Genomic DNA, 20104 nt, shown 5'->3' on the forward strand with positions numbered 1-20104 from the left:
AGAGCGTTAAATCCAGTCGCTTTAACTCACGTCCCGTTCCTGAACACAGGGTAAGGTTTAACAGTCATTAGGAGAAATCCCGCATCAATATTAACCCATATAGACCCGGGGGAACCATCGGATTCCGATCGGTTTAAACACGCCGTCCAAATAAAGTTTCCCAGTTCCAGAACAAATTTCCTGATTGTAGACGGATAAGAGTGAAGGGGGAATGGAGGTGGTTTGAGAAGGGCGACAATAAAGTTACAAATAAAAGCACCAAGTCCTCCGCCACTCTCTAAATGTCCCGCTCAGTATCCCAAAACCCAACTGAGAGGCAGTTTCCCCGCCTCTAGGACAGGATGCAATTAGCGAGGAGAGAGGTGAGACCAGCCCAGCCATTCTTTACTCAATCGTGTGCAACCAGCCACTAAAGTATGTGTGACTCGCTCCCACGCCCTGACTGAGTGGAGGCAGAGACAAGATTACAGCTGGAGTTTGCTCTCAATGTGGGCTGTACACAGAAATGAATGGGTTAAATATATGAATGAGATAATGAAGGGGATGGATAGGGTAGAGGTAGAAAGATTCTTCCCGTTTAGAAAGGATAGCAGGACTAGAGGGCACAGCCTCAAGAAAAGGTGGGGGTGGGGGGTGCAGTTTAGATCAGAGTTGGGGAGGAACTTCTTCACTCAAAGGGTGGTGAATCTCTGGAATTCTCTGCCCGTTGAAGTGGTGGAGGCTGCCTCGCTAAATATATTTAAGTCACTGGTAGATAGGTTTCTGATAGACAAGGGAATTAAGGGTTATGGGGAGAAAGCGGGAAAGTGGAACTGATCCACTTCAGATCAGCCATGACCTTATTGAATGGCGGGGCAGGCTCAAGGGGCTAGATGGCCTACTCCTGCTCCTATTTCTTATGTTCTTATATTTCAATGTCAACCTTCATACTCAGTTACAGAACACGTGTGTCACTGTCATTTGTCTCTTCCACAATGGGTTTTATCTGATTAGTAAAAGGTGTCACACTTAAAATGTTTATTTGTACACCTATTGCCACACAGGAAGGTGGCACAGTGGTTAGCAGTGCTGCCTCACAGCGCCAGGGACCCGGGTTTGATTCCTGGCTTGGGTTAATGGCTGTGTGGAATCTGCACATTCTCCCCAAAACTGGAAAATTCCACCCGAGGTCAATGGACCTTTGCTTGGTCTGTCCCCCCCACCATGACAGGTGTAACAGGAATTTCCCACGTAATGTGTGCGTGTGCATCGATCTTTTTTCATTCATGGGATATGGGCACCAACTGGTTGGGCCAGCATTTATTCCCCATTTCAGAAGGCATTTAAGTCACATTGCTGTACCTCTGGAGTCACATGTAGGCCAGACCAGGCAAGGATGGGAGATTTCCTTCCCTAAAGGACATTAGTGAACCAGATGGGTTTTTATGGTAATGATTTTCATGGTCATCATTAGACTTTTAATTCCAGATTTTTATTGAATTCAAATTCCATCAGCTGCAGTGCTGGGATTTGAACCCTGGTCCCCAAATCATTGACCTGGGTCTCTGGATTACTAGTCCAGTGACCATACAATTGTGCCACCACCTTCCCCATAGGAAACAGTTCTCTGTCCATTCTTAATAAACAGCCTATTGAGAACAGGAAGAGACCATTCAGTTCTTCAAATTGATTCTGTTATTCAATGAGACCATCATTAATTTGTATCTTAACTCCATTCAGTTGCCTTAATTCTAAATCCTCTTGACACTTTGGCCACACAACAATTTATCCATCTCCGTTTTGAAATGGTTAATTAAGCTGGACGTCACACATAAGCTAGGGAGCCAGGGCAATGTTCCTTGTGTTGGGTAAATCCTTGACCTTCCCATCGCCACCTTGGTGGTCCAGGAGTTGATGCAAAAGAAAGGTCCTCTGACTTATCCAGCTCCTACCAAGTGGCCAAAGATTAGGTGTATTGGGTGAAAGTGTAACATAGTGCGAGGAGCAAATTCTACAAGTAACAAAGTAGGAGCTGTAACCTATTGCACTTAATTCAAATGTTTCTTCCTTTATCAACATTTGCACGCTGCCCTCAGCTTACTGGAATTCCCCAGCTTACTATGACAATATTTAGTAACTAGCTGATTTTTGAATGGAAGTCATGTGATGCTAGACTAAATGTTTTTGTTGAAAAAGACAAAGCTTTAGGAGAGTCAGACAGACCATGAGTGGCTAACAGCAAGAAGAAAACTCACTGTATCCACACCCCTGATCCTCTCTGCAAGTGTGTATCTGACCATAGAAATTATACAGTGTAGAAAGGGGCCATTCAGTCCATCAAATCTGCACTGACAACAATCTCACCCAGGCCCTATCCCTGTAATCCCACATATTTACATCATTAATCCCTCTAACCTATGCATCCCAGGACACTAAGGGGCAATTCAACATGGCCAACACACCTAACCTGCACATCTTTGGACAGTGGGAGGAAACCAGAGCACCTGGGGGAAATCCACGCAGATGCGAGGAGAATGTGTAAACTCCACACAGACAGTGGCTCAAGCCAGGAATTGAACCCGGGTCCCTGGAACTCTGAGGCAGCAATGCTAACCACTGTGCCGCCCTTGATATCAGCCAAACACATTCTTCAATGTAAACTAAACAGATGGGATTGGGGGCACAGGACATTTTCATGGGACACCTGCGTTAAAAACTCTGCACTTGGCTCGAACTCCTGGACGTGGGCTACTTAGCGCATTCATTTACCACCCAAGTTTCCCTTATTGTCATGTGTCTTATCTTGTCTATTGCAAAGCTTTGATAAGCTAAACACCTCACACAGGGTAACACAATTGTTCTGTCACTGACAGGTCCAGAACTGATTTAATGCCACTTTTAATACCCAAATCAACAGGTTGTCATGTGTTTTATACTCTCAGTTTCATTCTAGACTTGCCCTGTTGTTCTATATCATTGTCTTTCTCCTCCACACTCTGTTCAAACTAGTACAGACAAGAATTCACCTTAGTCATTATTTCTTAGGCTAGGTGGAGCACCCAGACTTCTCATCACAAAACACTGTCTTAATTACAAACACTCCCAAGCTATTTTCTTAGTCAATAAAGATAAATAAATAAGTGAGATATTTATTGAGAATACACCCTATCCACGTGATTTAGAATGTCGGGTGCTGGGAAGGAGAAACATCTGTAATGATGGGGTTATTACAATTAAGCATTGCAACAAGTGTTACACAAGCCATCTTCTGTAATAGAATCCCTACAGTGCAGAAAGAGGCCATAGAGCTTGCATCAACAACAATTCCATCCAGGCCCTACCCCCATAACTCCACGTATTTACTCTGCTAATCCTTTTAACACTAAGGGGCAATTTTAATATGACCAATCCACCTAATCTACACATCTCTGGAGGAAACCAGAGCACCCGGAGTGAAGCCACGCAGGCACCAAGGAGAATGTGCAAACTCCACACAGACTTGTCACCCATTGGAACTGAACCCAGTTCCCTGGTGCTCTGAGGCAATAATGCCAATCACAGCGCCATCTTCCATAATGGCTGTTTTCAGTGACACGTTATGAAGGGGATATATTCAGTTGGTCTTCTTCCAGAGAGTCACAAGGTACATATAACCAGACATTTTCAAAAGATTTGAAAAATAAAACTGCTGCCCTTCTCAAACCTTTTTAATAGTCAAGAGTGCTCTACACGGGCATTGGGTTGAACCCAATGAGATTCCTCTATAACCGCACCATGGTCTCTAAGAATTGTTCTACTCTTTTCACTTTTGTCCCCTTAAAAGACTTGTGGAATTCACTCTTATTTCCTGGACTGTGCAAGTTTGTTACATGTGAATTCCTGGTACCATATCTGACATCTAGATAAACTCTTGCAATTTCTTTGAAATAGTAAAAGGCTGGCAGCCTGCAGATTTTGATTCCTGCTATTAAGTTGACAAAGTAACTGACTTAAATTAGATACAAGATTAGCGCTTAAAACATTTGAAGACAAAAGTCTTCAATGACAATGACAATGACAAAAAGAGCTCCAACTTTTAACTATGTTAATAGGTGTTGGCCTCTTGGCTCATTTAACAGTGATGCGGAGATGCCGGTGTTGGACTGGGATAAACACAGTAAGAAGTCTCACAACACCAAGTTAAAGCCCAACAGGTTTATTTGGTAGCAAACACCACTAGCTTTCGGAGCCCTGCTCCTTCATCAGGCAAGTGGGACTTCCTTTCACAAACAGGGCATATAAAGACACAAACTTAATTTACAGAATAATGATTGGAATGCGAGTCTTTACAGCTAATCCAGTCTTAAAGGTACAGACAACATGAGTGAAGATAGCATTAGCATAGGTTAAAGAGATGTGTATTGTCTCCACACAGGACAGTTAGTGAGATTTTGCAAGTCCAGGCAAGTCGTGGGGTATTACAGACAATGCGACATGAACCCAAGATCCTGGTTGAGGCCGTCCTCATGTGCGGGGAACTTGGCTATCAGTCTCTGCTCAGCGACTCTGCGCTGTTGTGTGTCGTGAAAGCCAAGGGATAAGCATTCTCCGAGGCAGTCTTCACGACACACGACAGCGCAGAGTCGCTGACCAGCACTGATCTCCCAACCTTGGGCAGCCCTAACTGCACCCCCCCCGCCCAACAATCCTTAACGGCCTCTCATTCCCTCCCCCACTGATCCTATTGTAAGGTGGCAAAAGGTTTCTTCCCTCCCCACCACCAATCACTCCACAGTTTGGCATGCCTCTCTGACCTCACCCCTTGGCACTGCCCACTGGATACTGCCAGGATACCAGGCTAGCACAGCCAAGCAGCATCCCATCTTGCCCCTGACCTCCTGCGGGGGCCTTAATGGCCTCTGTCCCCACCAAAGGGGTGAGTATGCCTGTTCCTCGATGTTGGGGTACAGTTGTAAACCCCACTGGTGGGAACCTCTCCTCGAGCAGCACATCAGGTTGGGAGAATCCCGGTCTACATCTTCTATTGGTTTGTCGAAAGGATGTGAGTGATGTTGACAAGGTTGTATTTATTACCCAATCCCTAGTTGTCCTGTAGAGGTAGGCCCTGATTGAACGGCTACAGTCTTTCTACTGTTGTCCCAGAATGGATAAGGAGCACAAAATTTGGACTCAATGTCCATGAAGAACCACCAGTGTGAAGTCCAAGTCAGAATGATGTGTGACTTTGAGGAGACCTTAGAGACAATGTCACCATCACCTTGCTGGTTCTTAATGGTAAAGGTTACAGGGTGGGAGTTGCTGTCAAAAAAAATTGGGGACGCCCCTGCAGTGTATCCTGTACACCAGCAGAGGAGGAGGTCAGTGTTGAATCAACTGGCAGATTGCTTTGTCCTTGAGATGTCAAGCTTCTAGAGTGTTATTGCAACTGCAGCCATTCGAGCGGGTACTGAATTGTCCATGACACTCCTGATGTGCCATGTTCGATGGAGTGGCTTTCAGGAGTTAGCAAATGAACCGTCCGATCTCCACCCTATGCCTGTGGCCATGATGCTGAAATATCTGGAGCAGCTGGGTTTCTGTTCAATATTAACGACCCCAGGATATTGATCACAGAATCCGACAATGCAGAAGGAGGCCATTCGGCCCATTGAGTCTGCACTGACCACATTCCTACCCAAGCCCTATCCCCTCAACCCCATGCATTTACCCTAGCTAGTCACCCTGACACTGAGGGGTAATTTAACACGGCCAATCCATCTAACCAGCACATTTTTGGATATGCTGATGGTGGGGAATTTGGCTAACATTGCTTTGTTGAAAGAAAAGAAGGGGTGTTTGGGGACTTTTTATGTTTAATTGGAGATGATCCTTGGCTGATACTTACGTGGCTCAAATGTTATTTGCTTTTTGTCAGCCTCGGTCTGAACATTGTCTGGCTCCTGTTTTAGAATAGCATGAAGTGCCTTGTTAGAGTTGTGAATGAAGCTGAATGTTGTGGAGTCATCAACAAACAACCCACCCCTGATCATTGAACAGAGCAGAGATCATTGATGGAGTACCTAATGATACTTCAAATTTAATTCATAAGCATTGCTGTTCATAGACACAAATCGCTGCTATTAAATCTGCAAATGGAAATCAAGAAACCATTTACACAGTGTGGAGCATTGATTACAGTCTGATATGTGATTGGTTAATTTCATAGAATGTAATGGAATAGCAAGGTATGGTATGATGGCGCCAGGGACCCAGGTTCAATTCCCAGTTTGGATCTGCGCAAAGTCATCCCGTGGTTGCGCGGGTTTCTTCTGGCGTCTCCGGTTTCCTCCCACAATCCGAAAGGCGTGCTAGTTAGGTGGATTGGCTATGCTAAATTCTCTCACAGTGTACCCGAACAGGCAGCGGAGTGTGGCGACTAGGGGATTTTCACAGCAGCTTAATTGCAGTGTTAATGTGAGTCTACTTGTGACATTAATAAGTAAACTTAAACATTCTTATGAAGCGCCTTGGGATGCTTCACCATCTCAGAAATGGCACATAAATGCAAGTTTTTTTTTTAGAATAAAACTTTAGCCCAGTTGGACATTAATCAACATGGCAAAAAGAGGGAGCATCAATTTTATAGTCTACCTTAAAGAAATCGAGAAGCAATAATGCTTCCGCTATGTCATTGTTCACCAGACAGAATTTTTAAACTTGAAGCAATGGGGTCAGTGGACTATTGTAGATTCCACAAAGACTCGGGCATGGGGTGAGCAGGATTCAGTGCATAAATGCAGCAAAGTTATAAGGAAGCTTTCAGACTTGAAATGTATCCAATTAACCTCAAATTAATCTGGCAAGACAAACTGTCTCAAATTTGAGCAACAGGTTAAACAAGACATTTCACAGCGTTACCGTGCAGTGGGTGATATTTCCCACGAGCAACATGTTGCCGTCATTTCAAAATGACATTCCGCCTACCGCACAAAAAGTGATAGAATTTCAGCACTGGTGCAATGTCAGGTATGTAAGCAAAATGCCCCAGTGACTGACTGGCTGATCGAACCAAACAGCATGTTCCTTGAGTTATTAATAGGCAGAGTACAGCAACACACAAAACGTTTCCTGTCAGGCATGATTCCCTGATTGGGCAGCACTTGTTAAATAATCCTGAGTGTGCTACTCACTACACTGACAACGAACGGTCAGTTATAGAGTCGTAAAGTCATAGAGATTTACAGCATGGAAGGGGGGAGGGGGCCTTCTATTGGTCTGGGTGGCAGAGGGGGTGGGGGGATAAGTGGGTCACTAATGTTATGGGGGGGTGGGGCAATGTCTGTGGGAGCCGGGAGAGGCATTATCTGGCCCGGGACCGACGTGGCAGGGGAGCCGCACTCTATCATTTCTGTGCATGCGCAGTTGGAGGTATCGATCAGAGCTGCAGGATTTTGGGCATGTTAATCCCCGCTCACAGGCTTCTGGGACGCAATTCGGAATTGCTGATACTTTTTCAGGCAGAGTGCATATGGGAGCACCTCAGAACGGTCCAAAAGTCAGATCTGAAACACTCCCAGTTTCAAGTCTGCCCAGCACTCAGGATCAAAATAGTAGAACAGGGCCCACAGAGTATAGTGTAGAAAAGACCCTTTGGCCCATTGAGTCTGCACCAACAATAACTACCACCAAAGAAGCGCTATCCCTATTGTCCTGCACTTGTCCCATGTCCTTGAATGTTATATTTCAAGTTTAAGTTTAAAGTTAGTTTAGTCGTGTCACAAGTAGGCTTACATTAACACTGTAATGAAGTTACTATGCAAATCTTCTAGTCGCCACACTCCAGCACCTGTTCGGGTGCACTGAGGGAGAATTTAGCACGGCCAGTACAGGAAGCTTTAAGGAGCTAAGACTCTAATTGAATTGTGCGGCTTTGTTACATTAATAAAAATAATTTGTCAAACATCCACACCTGACAGCTGAGTAAACGATGGACAGAATTAAATGTTTTCCTTGATACATAGTTCAGTCAAACCACAATCACCTGTTTGCTTTGGATTATCCATACATTCAAAATTAAATAATTTAAGTAAACCAGTGCAGAGGAAAGGACATGCATTTATATAGCACCATTTTCCGTAAATCCCAAAGCACTTAGTTCTTTGTTCTCTACCGCCAATAATGTATTTTGAAACAGTGATCAGTATTGTAATGTAGAAAAACAAGCAGCCAGTTTGCACACAGCAAACCCCCACACACAGCACTGAGATAAGAGACCAGACAATCTGATCCAGCCATCTCGCTTGAGTGATGAATATTGGTCAGGACACTGGGCAGAAATCCTCGGCTCTTCAAAATGTGCCCCGGGATCTTTTATATTCTCCTGAGAGTTCATAGAATTCGACAGTGCAGAAGGAGGCCACTTGGCGCATCATGTCTGCACAGGCCACAATCCCACTCAGGCCCTATCCCCATAACCTCATGCAATTATCCTAGCTAGTCCTCCTGACACTAAGGGGCAATTTATCATTGTCAATCCATCTAACCCGCACATCTTTGGATTGTGGGAGGAAATCCACGCAGACACGGGGAGAATGTGCAAACTCCACACAGACAGTGACCCAAGCCGGGATTTGAACCCGGGTCCCCGACGCTGTGAGGCAGCACTGTGCCATCGTGCTGCCCGATGACAAATGGGGCTTTGGTTGAAGATCATCAAAAAGATAGCAAAAGACAAAATGCTGGAAAATCTCAGCAGCTCTGGCAGCATCTGTAAAGAAAGAAAACAGCTAGTGTTTCGAGTCCAGATGACCCTTTGTTAAAACATTGTCAAAGGATCACCTGGACTCGAAACGTCAGTTCTTTTCTCTCCTTACAGATGCTGCCAGACCTGCTGAAATTTTCCAGCATTTTGTTTTTTGGTTTCAGATTCCAGCATCTGCAGTAATTTGCCCACAACAATATTGTGCTCTGTCTTCGCCAAGGTAATACGCTCATCTTTAAAGTTTATTTATTAGTCACAAATAGATTTACATTTTTACTGTGAAAACCCTCTAGTTGGCACACTCCAGCATCTGTTCGGGTACACTGAGGGAGAATTTAGCATGGCCAATGCACCTAACCAGCACAGCTTTGGACTGTGGGAGGAAACCAGAACCCCTGGAGGAAACCCACGCAGACACGGGGAGAATGGGCAGACTCCGCACAGACAGTGACCCAAGCAGGAATCGAACCCGGGTCCCTGGCGCCGTGAGGCAGCAGTGCTGAGCGCTGTGACACCATTCTGCAATAGGACTTGAACTCATAGCCTTCCAACTCTGAGGCAGGATTATTGACACTGAGCCAAGGCTGACACCTACAGGATTTCAATTTGGATTAACAGTAGACTCTAAGGTGTGATCCACAAGTTTTGATTCCGTTCAATTATTTGCACATTCTGATGTTGAATGTCTCAAGCTGCTGCAATGAAGTAAGTGACTGTGCACAGGAAAGGTTTGAATTTAGAGCTACACCCATCGCAAATCACCCAAATGATCAAGACCGCGAGACTTGATGTAACTTAATGCACCTGTTAAGATTAGTCATAGTTTCTGTTCTTTATAATTGCTCTCTTCATCAGAAAGAGGACATTGTTACTTCAAAGTGGGCGAGACATTCCTACCAAGTGTACTCACAGCCCAAGAATGCAATGGTAATAATTAGGCAGTTGTGTTGTCAAGAGGATACGACAGGAGCTATATAGAGTGATTCTTAAATCTACAAACTTTGCAACAGCTATATGGAACTATGCTGCCCTCTATCATTCACACACCAATGGCATAATGCTCTAAATCACCTGACCTCGATTTGCAAAAAAGAGCTTTCTTTACATTTAACAAATGTAGAGTTTGAGATGTGAAGCCAGCCCAAAAAATTGTAACAACTGAGCGTGACTTCAAACTGGGTGTGGAAATTTGGTGAATGAGGAAGTTCGGTGAGGAGGGGAGGGGAATGCAGAATCAGGCTACTGAGTCGGATGATCAGCCATGATAAGGAAGACAGAGCTGACACAAAGAGCCAAATGGGCTACTCCTGCTTTTCTATGTACTTAGGGCAGCAAGGTGGCACCGTAGTTGGCACAGCGCCAGGGATCTGGGTTTGATTCCTGGCTGGGGTCACTGTCTGAGCAGGGTTTGCACATTCTCCTCAAGTCTGCATGGGTTTCCTCTGGGTGCTGAGCTGACTGTTCATGGCACAATGGCACAAAAAGTCATTCAAATGGGAGCAGCACATATGAATGTAATGGTAGAAGGGGACAATATAGTGAGGGGGATTGGCACTGCTCTCTGGGGCATGAGTCCAGACTACTGTGTTGCCTGCCCAATGCCAGTGTTCGGCACATCTACTTGGAGCTGTTTCACCCTGGCCCTATCCCTGTAAGCCCACCTATTTACCCTGTTAATCCCCCTGACACTAAGTGGCAATTTAGCATGGCCAATCAACCTAACATGAACATCTCTGAAGTGTGGGAGGCCATTCGGCCCAATAAGCCTGCACTAACAACAATCCCAATCAGGCCCTACCTTGTAGCCTCAAATATTTACCCTGCTAATTGCCCTGACACTAAGGGGCAACTTAGCATGGCCAATTAACCTAACCTGCACATCTTTGGATTGTGGTAGGAAACCGGAGCATCTGGAGGAAACCCATGCAGACACGGGAAGAACGTGCAAACTCCACACAGACAGTAACTCAAAGTCCAAATTGAACCAGGGTCGCTGGCACTGAACCCACCATGCTGCCCTAAATACAATGCGGACAAATATGAAATTGTCCATTTTGGCAGGGAGAATCAAAATGTTTATTATCTAAATTGTGAGAGATTTCAGAACGCTGATATGCATGTCTATCAGGGTGTCCTAGTGTAGGAATCACAAAAAGCTAGTTTACAGGTACAGAAAGGAATTAGGAAAGCTTAAACAACATTGTAATATATTGTGAGGAGAACTGATCACAAAAGTAGGGGGTAATGCTTCAGTTGTACAGGGCATTTGTGAGACCACATCTGGAGTATTGTGTACAATATTACACCCCCCCCTTCTTTATTTACGGAAAGATGTAAATGCTTTAGACGCAGCAGAGTGAAAGTTTTCTAGATTATTATCAGGAATGTGTGGGTTGCCTTATGAGGAAAGGCAAGGTAGCACAGTGGTTAGCACTGCTGCTTCATGGCTCCAGGGACCTGGGTTCAATTCCCGGCTTGGGTCACTGTCTGTGTGGAGTTTGCGTGTTGTCTGCGTGGGTTTCCTCCAGGTGCTCCGGTTTCCTCCCACGGTCCAAAGATGTGCGGATTAGGTTGATTGGCCATGCTAAAATTGCCCCTCAGAGTCCCGAGATGCGTAGGTTAGAGGGATTAGTGGGTAAATGTGTAGGGATATGGGGGTAGGGCCAGGGGGTGGGATTGTGGTCGGTGCAGACTCGATGGGCTGAATGGCCCCTTTCTGCACTGTAGGGTTTCTATGATCTATGAAAGGTTGGAGAGATAAGGTTTGTATCCACTAGAGTTTAGAAGAGAAGAGGCGAGATGATTGAAATTTTAAGATCCTGAGTGGTATTGACAGGGTGAATGTGGAGGGGATCTTTCCTCTTGTGGGAGAATCTGGAACTCGGAGTGACTGTTTAAAAATATGGTGTTGGCCATGTAAGAGGGAGATGAGGTGATTTTCTTTTCTTTCAGACAGTCAGGAATCTCTGGGAACTCTCTTCAAGGCAGACCTAAATAGATCCTTGATTAACAAGGTTGGGGGGGGATAGTTATTGGGAGGAGGCAGGAATGTAGGGTTGAGGTTACAATCAGATTAGCTATAGTCTTACTGAATGGCGGAGCAGGCTTGAGGGGCTGGATGGCCTACTTCTGATGTATATGTCTGTATGTCTGTGAAACATGAAAGGTTTTCAGTATGTGAGTGTAAAGCCAATGTTGAGACGCATAAAGAGAACAGGCACATGGGGATGGATTTTATATATTGATGACACAAGCGCCCAGGGCTACAACTTACAAATGATTCTGCAGCTGACATTGTAAGGGGAAAGTAACAGTAATAAATAACCCGTCCAATCCATAATTCATTTATAACAAATAGTGCAATTGAGTTTAATCAATTACGCCTTTCAACCTGGCAAAGAATGAAATAGGTTTTCAGCTGGACCAGCCATTCTTACAGATGGTACTGTCCTGGTAATTTATTGCAAACTCTAATCATGAAACAGGTTGGTGAGTTGACGAGCTGTTGCCTTGACGGTGAACTGTTGCAGTAGCTAGCCATTATGTAGGCACCAAAATGGCATTTGAAAACAAACTTAAAATTGGATCTGGGACATTTGTGCTCCTCTAACTCTGGTCTCTTGTGCATCTCCAAAGATGTGCAGGTTAGGTTGATTGGCTGTGCACAATTGTCCCTTCGTGTCAAGTGGACCAGCAGTGTAAATACACGGGGTTATGGGGAGAGAGCCTGGGTGGGGTTGTTGGTGCAGGTTCGATGGGCCGAATGGCCTCCTTCTGCACTGGATTCTATGATTATATGGTTCTATCTCCCATTTTAATCGCTCCACATTGGTGGCTGTGCCTTCAGTTGCCAAGGTTCTAATATCGGGAATTCCCTTCTTGTACCTCTCCGCCTCACTCTCCTTCCTGGAATCTATTTCCTTGACCAAGCTTTTGGTCACCTGACTTAATGCGTGGGATTTTCTGGCAATGTTCACCACTAGCATTGTCCCAAAAGTAAATAGACTTTTGGCTGGGCCACTGAACCTCCCGCAGCGAGTCCCAGCACAATATGGCTTGGTGTAATTTATTGCTATGAAGCACCATGGGACCGATTTTTCTTCATTTTTAGGACATGGGCCAGCATTTATTGCCCATCCCTAGTTGCCCTTGAGAAGGTAGTGGTGAGCTGCCTTCTAGAATTGTTGCAGTCCACATGCTATGGGTTGACCCATAATGCCGTTAGGGAGAGAACACCAGGATTTTGACCTAGCGACTGTGAAGGAATGGCGATATATTCCTAAGTCAGGACGTGAGTGGTTTGGAGGGGAACTTGCATGTGGCGGTGCTCCCATGTATCTGCTACCTGTTCTTCCAGATGGAAGTGGCCCTGGATTTGGATGGTGCTGTTCTAAGGATCTTTGGTGAATTGGTGCAGTGCATCTTATAGATAGTACACACTGCTACTGAGTGTTGTTGGTGGAGGGACTGGATGTTTGTGGAACTGGTGCCAATCAAGTGGGCTACTTTGTCCTGGATGGCATCAAGCTTCTTGAGAGTTGTTGGAGCTGCACCCATCCGGGCAAGTGGGGATTATTCCATCACACTCCTGACTTGTGCCTTGCAGATGGTGGACAGGCTTTGGGGAGTCAGGAAGTGAGTTATTCGCTGCAGTATTCCTAGCCTCTGACCTGCTGTTGCAGCCACTGTGTTTATATGGTGACTCCAGTTCAGTTTCTGGTCAATGATAACTCCAAGGATGTTGACAGTGGGGGATTCAGTGATGGTTACACCATTGAATGTCAAGGGGCGGTGGTTAGAATGTCTCTTTTATGTGATGGTCATTGCCTGGCATTTGTGTGGCACAAATGTTATTTGCCATTTGTCAGCCCAAGCCTGGTTATTGTCCAGATCTTGTTGCATTTGATCATGGACTGTTTCAGTATCTGAAGAGTCGTGAATGGTGCTGAACATTGTGCAATCATCGGCAAACATCCCCACTTCTGACCTTATGAGGAAGGGAAGGTCATTGATAAAGCAGCTGAAGATTGTTGGGCCAAGGATACTACCCTGAGGGACTCCTGCAGAGATGTCCTGGAGCTGAGATGACTGCCCCTCCACAACCACAACCATCTTCCTATGTAGCAGGTTATGACTCCAGCCGGTGGAAAGTTTGCCCCCTGATACCCATTGATTCCAGTTTTACTAGGGCTCCCTGATGACACACTTGGTTCGAATGGAGCCTTGATGTCGAGGGCTGTTATTCTCAGCTCACCTCTGGAATTCAGCTCTTCTGTCCATGTTTGAAGCAATGTTAGAATGAGGTCAGGAGCTGAGTGACTCTGGCTAAAACCAAACTAGGCATCTCTGAGCAGGTTAGTACTTTAAAGGTGCTATATATATACACAAATTTGCCTACAAATATTTTCCACTGTCCACAGTTACGTCCCTGCCAGTTTGTGTCCTCGCTCCTGAATGCTGATCGCATAGCTTTTAATTTTCTTTCCGTATTTCTTTCTTACCCAGTGTGTGGAAACCTTTCTTCAACATTCTCTCTCCTCTTCTCTCTCTCTTTCTCTCCTGTCAAACAAGTTGTGTGTCTGGTATTCTTATTTCTTTTTAGATCATTTCCTCTGTAAACAAAACAACGTGATAACTGTGGGGAATTTTAGTCTGGGTGAACGGGTTGGGAATGGGTGCAGCTGGTGAGGGCATTAAATGGACAAAAATCCCAAGTTGGCTCCAACTCAACAACTTGCAGGTTTTACTGAGGGGGCACTGGGGGGCGGTGTGGAGGGGAGGGGTGTGGTGACGGTGGGGGTGGGGCTGGAAGCCACTCCCAGCTGGGTGGGCTGGCACCTTAAATATGACAAAAATGGCGGAAGCTTCGCACTGAACTGACTTTACAGGTTTTGAGGACTTCAAGGAAGCTTGTAAGTCAAAGTAAAACTAAGACAGCCTTCAGGAACATTCCTGGTGGGGTAGGCAGAGCTGGTGCATTTTCCTCCTGGGCCACAAGGTGCCACCTATCAGACACTATTAGGTACCTCCACCCCTCCCCCACACCTCCAATCCTCATAAGACAAACATTCAACCATCACTAAATCAGACCCTGTCCTCTAGAGTTCAAAGGCACACTCTGGAGGACCAGGCATCAGTGAGACATCTGTGGATTGCATTAGGTTGTGTCCTGTCTTGCATTGTTCCTCACACGCAACCGCACCCTCCTTTCTTATTTCCTTGCTCTCTGTGCTGGGAAAATTGCTGGAGTCAATCGTTAAGGAGAAGGTAACTGAGCATCTGGAAAAGCAAAGCTCTGTTCACCAGTGCCAGCACGGTTTTGTGAAGGGTGAGTCTTGTTTCATAGAGTTCTTTGAGAATGTAACTAGCAAGATAAATAATGGGGATCCTGTGGATGTGATCTATCTGGACTTCCAGAAGGCATTTCTTAAGGTGCCACACAAGAGACTAATCCAGAAGATCCTGGGTCCTATTGCCTGCTAAAGTGGGGCTGCCCCTGCTTTTGGCCCTGGCAATGGGAGCCCTACACCCACACAAAATCCAGCCCGTTGTGTCTAACTACTTACACAAGCCTGGAACACCATCGTGAAAATACCACAAACAAGTCTAAAATACCTTTGCACGTTCATATAAACAGATAAACATTGTGAAATAGGAGCAGGTGTAGGCCACTTGGTCCCTTGAGCCTGTTCCCACTATTCAATAAAGCATTAGCTGATCTGATTGTGGGCTCAACTCCACATTTTTATGATGCCCATGTCACGGGCATTCAGCCCCTGATCGTCAGGTAAACGTTCTCCAAGGCGGCCTTCACGACATACAACAGCGCAGAGTCGCTGAGCAGAGACTGATAACCACATTTGGCACACATGAGGACAGCCTCAACCAGGATCTTGGGTTCATGTCGCACTATCTGTAACCCCCATGACTTGCCTGGGCTTGCAAAATCTCACTAACTGTCCTGTGTGGAGACAATACACATCTCTTTAACCTGTGCTTGATGCTATCTCCACTCACATTGTCTGCACCTTTAAGACTTGATTAGCTGTAAAGGCTCACATTCTAATCAATATTCTGTAAACTGTGTGTGCCTTTATATGCCCTGTTTGTGATCAGAACTCCCCACTCACTTGACGAAGGAACAGCATTCCGAAAGCTAGTGGCATTTACTACCAAATAAACCTGTTGGACTTTAACCTGGTGAGACTTCTTACTAGTAATTATTGTCATTGAAACTCAGAAACTGGAAGCAGGAGCAGGCCATTCAGCCCGTTGAGCCTGCTGCACCATTCATTTTGATCATGGCTGATCATCAAATTCAATATCCTGATCCCTCCCCCGTTCCTCCCATATCCCTTGATCCTTTTAGCCCCTCGAGCTTCATCTAATTTCTTCTTAAAATCAGACAACATTTTGGCCTCAACTACTTTCTGTGGGAGTGAATTCCACACATTCACCACCCTCTGGGTGAATAAATTTCTCCTCACCTCAGTCCTAAACAATTTACCCCTTATCTTCGAACTATGACCGCGAGTTCTGGACTCCCCCACCATTGAGAACATTATTCCTGAATCTACCCTGTTAAAATTTTATAAGTTTATATGAGATCCCCTCTCACTCTTCCAAACTCCAGTGGATATAATGCCAACTGACTTAGTCTCCCCTCCGTTGGCAGACCTGCCATCTCAGGAATCAGCCTAGTAAACTTTTGCTGTACTCCCTCCTTCCTCAGATGCTGTCTGTGTGGAGTTTGCACATTCTCATGTCTGCGTGGGTCTCCTCCGGGTGCTCCGGTTTCCTCCCACAGTCCAAAGATGTGCGGGTTAGGTTGATTGGTCATACTAAGAAATTGCCCCTTAGTGTCCGGGGATGCGTAGGTTAGTGGGATTAGTGGGTATAATATGTAGGGATATGGGGGTAGGGCCTGGGTGGGATTGTGTTCGGTGCAGACTCGATGGGCCGAAGGGCCTCTTTCTGCACTGAAGGGTTCTATGGTTAGGACACCAAAACTGCACACAGTACTCCAGGTGTAGCCTCACCAACACCCTATACAATTGCAGCGAAACATCCCTATCCCTAACTATCCATCCCTAATTACCCTTGAGGAGGCAGTTAAGAGTCAACTATATAGCTGTGAATCTGGGGTTGCATGTAGGCCAGGCCGGGTAAGGTTGGCAGATTTCCTTCGCTAAAGGACATTAGTGAACCAGATGGGTTTTTCAGCAATTAGGGATGGCAATAAACTCTGGCCTTGCTAGCGGTGCCCACATCCCATGAAAGGATTTTAAAAAGACATTCAAGATCCCATGACCTTATTCAAAGAAAATCCGGTGAATTCTCCCATTGTCTTGACCAACATTTATCTCTCAACCCATAACCGAAAACAGATTAGCTGATCGTGTAACAAGTTGCTGTTCTCTTCCTGAGGGATCTTGCTGTGTTTCAATTATCTGCCATGTTTTCTACAATTACAACACTACGCCTCAGAAGTTATAAAGTGCTTTGGGATGTCCTGAAGTCGTAGTGGGCACCATATGAACATCAATTTTTTTTGCTGTCGTCAAAACGGACAATGCCACCACATTGGTATCAGAAACTAATGCAGATTGAGATTGAGGCACTGAATCAATAGCTTGGCATCACTTGTGGAGTAGCAAGCAATATGGAATCTGGAGCGAGCATGGCAAGACAAGATCAGAATCTGACTTAGAATTGCAGAACATTAAAAAATTAATTGCAAAACTTTTCAAACACTTCCACAGCCACTATCACCTGAGTTTTGACTTTCTTACACTGGAGAAATAAACTGGTAGCATATTCCTATGACATTTTTTGTATTTGTATTGCAAGTAGGCTTACATTAACACTGCAATGAAGTTATTTGAAAATCCCCTAGTCGCCACACTCTGGTGACAGTTCAGGTATACCGAGGGGGAATTTAGCATGGCCAATGCGCCTAACCAGCACGTCTTTTGGGCTGTGGGAGGAAACTTGAGCACCCGGAGGACAGAACCAACACAGACACGAGGAGAATGTGCAGACGCCATGCAGACAGTGACCCAAAGCAGGAACTGATCCCAAGTCCCTGGCGCTGTGAGGCAGCAGTGCTAACCACCGTGCTCTGGCCTCCTCTGGTTGTCTTTTGAAACAAAAGTTAAAGAATTAGCCATGGACGTTCTTGGAGCTGCTCCAGATTTGGCAGTAGAACTTCATTGTAACTCTGCCGGAAACCCTGCTTATCTATGTAAATAGAGTTTCCAATGTATTTGCAATGAAATGAGAAAGGGAAGGCGGAAACTGCTTCAAGGAAATTCAAGGCCTTTTTTTTTCCAGATTTGCATATTTGGACAGAGTTTGATGTTATTCTAATGAGCCCGTATCTATGCACAAAAACATCAAACCAGATGTAACCTTTACTACTGTAGGAGCACTCATCCACAACGATCATCTTTCAGCTTCTATCAAGCCTTGCTTCCTTTCTGACCTGTTCCTCTGTGAAGATATTTTATGATTAAAGATGCTTTTCTTCCCCCACCTCCACCTTTATTCTTTCAGGGGAAATTGCTGCCGGGAAGACTGGCATTTGATGCCCATTCCTAATTGCCCTTGTACCGAGTGGTTTGGTAGGCTTTTGCAAGTGTTAAGAATCAACCACATTACTGTGGGTCTGGGGGCACAAATAGACAAGGTTAAGGATGGTAGATTTCCACCCCCGAGATCATTATTAAACCAGATGTTTTTTTTCCACAAGTACCGGTGACAGCTATCAGAGTCACCCATACTAATGGCCAGCTTTATATTCCTGATTTATTAATTAAATGTTAAATTCACTATCTGAACCTGTGTCCTCAAAGAATAAACCTGGGTGTATTAGTCCAGTGACATTACCACTATGCCACCATCTCTCCCAACAGGTATGAAGCTTGGGTATAGTGGTTCAGATACTAGCTTAATAATCATGAATTAAAAACCATTAAAAACCCCAGAAAAGCTAATATCAATAAAATGACAATGAAACTATCAGGAGCGGCATGGTGGCACATTGGTTAGCACTGCTGCTTCATAGCTCCAGGGACCGGGGTTCGATTCCCAGCTTGGGTCACTGTCTGTGTGGAGTTTGCACATTCTCCGCGTGGGTTTCCTCCCGCAGTCCAAAGATGTGTGGGTTAGGTCGATTGGCCATGCTAAAATTGCCCCTTAGTGTCCTGAAATGTGTAGGTTAGAGGGATCAGTGGGTGGATATGGGGGTAGGGCCTGCATGGGATTGTGGTTGGTGCAGACTTGATGGACTGAATGGCCTCTTTCTGTGCTGTAGGGTTTTTAATTTAAGTCATTGTAAAACCCAACTTTTTAGCCAATATTACAACAATACTATGCCTTTAAGAGCTGTATTTTGATCAGAGTTGTAAGATGTTTCTAACAGGCCCTGGATTTTTCTCGGCACCGTATTGTCTGTGACTGGCATCCTATATTGCTGCTGAAGCAGGATAACTGAAGCAATGTTGATTTTGATCTGAGCTAATGCAGTGTTCTGTTGTTTTAATGTGTCCCCTGAGATCAGGGTTGATTGGAGTTGATTGACAGCTCACGTCATGTGACTGAAGACAGCTTTATTTCCACTTAACATTCTGGTTTCAGGTTTGCTTTCAGAAGCTGGTGGCAGAAAGCAGCGTCTCTCTCTCCTGAGGCTTTCTGAAAGTTCCAAGACTGGGGAGTCTCGGAGATTTGACCCAATATTCAAAGGACCAACTCGCGGCAAGTGTTAAAATGCTGAAAATCTAGCGTTGCATGAGTGTACTTGTTTCTGTGCTAAGTCTGAAGAAGAGTGTGTGTCTGTGGGATGGTGTTTAACTTGGAGCAACAGAGATAGCTAGCTGTTAGGAATTATACCGTGTGTTGTTTAAGTTTTGTAATTCTTAAAAGTTATGCTAATTCTTTTTGTTATATTTTTACTGTGTTCCTAAATAAACTTTGATAAAAGCTCCCTAGTGGGTCACTTGAATCATACCTGGAGCAAAACATCTTATGCTCACCAATGCCAAAATCAAATGTAAAACTTCGGGTAGAATCATAGAACCCCTAGAGTACAGAAGAAGGCCGTTCTGCCTATTGAGTCTGCACTGACCACAAACTCACCCAAGCCCTAATCCAAACTCACATAAACACTGCCAATCTCCCTGACACTAAGGGGCAATTTACCATGGCCATTCCAGCTAATCCGCGTATCTTTGGACTGTGGGAGGAAACCGGAGCACCCGGAGGAAACCCATGCAGGCCCAGGGAGAATGTGAAAACTCCACACAGGCAGTGACCCAAGCCAGGAATCGAACCCAGGACCCTAGAGCTTTGAAGCAGCAGTGCTAACCACTGTGGCACAGATTAGGC

The 20104-nt window shown here is 45.2% G+C and overlaps 1 protein-coding gene across 2 annotated transcripts in view; it reads right to left on the bottom strand.

Moving 5' to 3' along the window:
- rasef2 (RAS and EF-hand domain containing 2) overlaps positions 1–20104 on the bottom strand; it is an 81998-nt gene that overhangs the window by 53529 nt on the left and 8365 nt on the right. The gene's annotated exons all lie outside the window — the stretch shown is intronic.

Source organism: Carcharhinus amblyrhynchos, chromosome 28 (assembly GCF_965287045.1).
Source record: "Carcharhinus amblyrhynchos chromosome 28, sCarAmb.v2.hapA, whole genome shotgun sequence".
NCBI classification, from domain to species: Eukaryota; Metazoa; Chordata; class Chondrichthyes; order Carcharhiniformes; family Carcharhinidae; genus Carcharhinus; species Carcharhinus amblyrhynchos.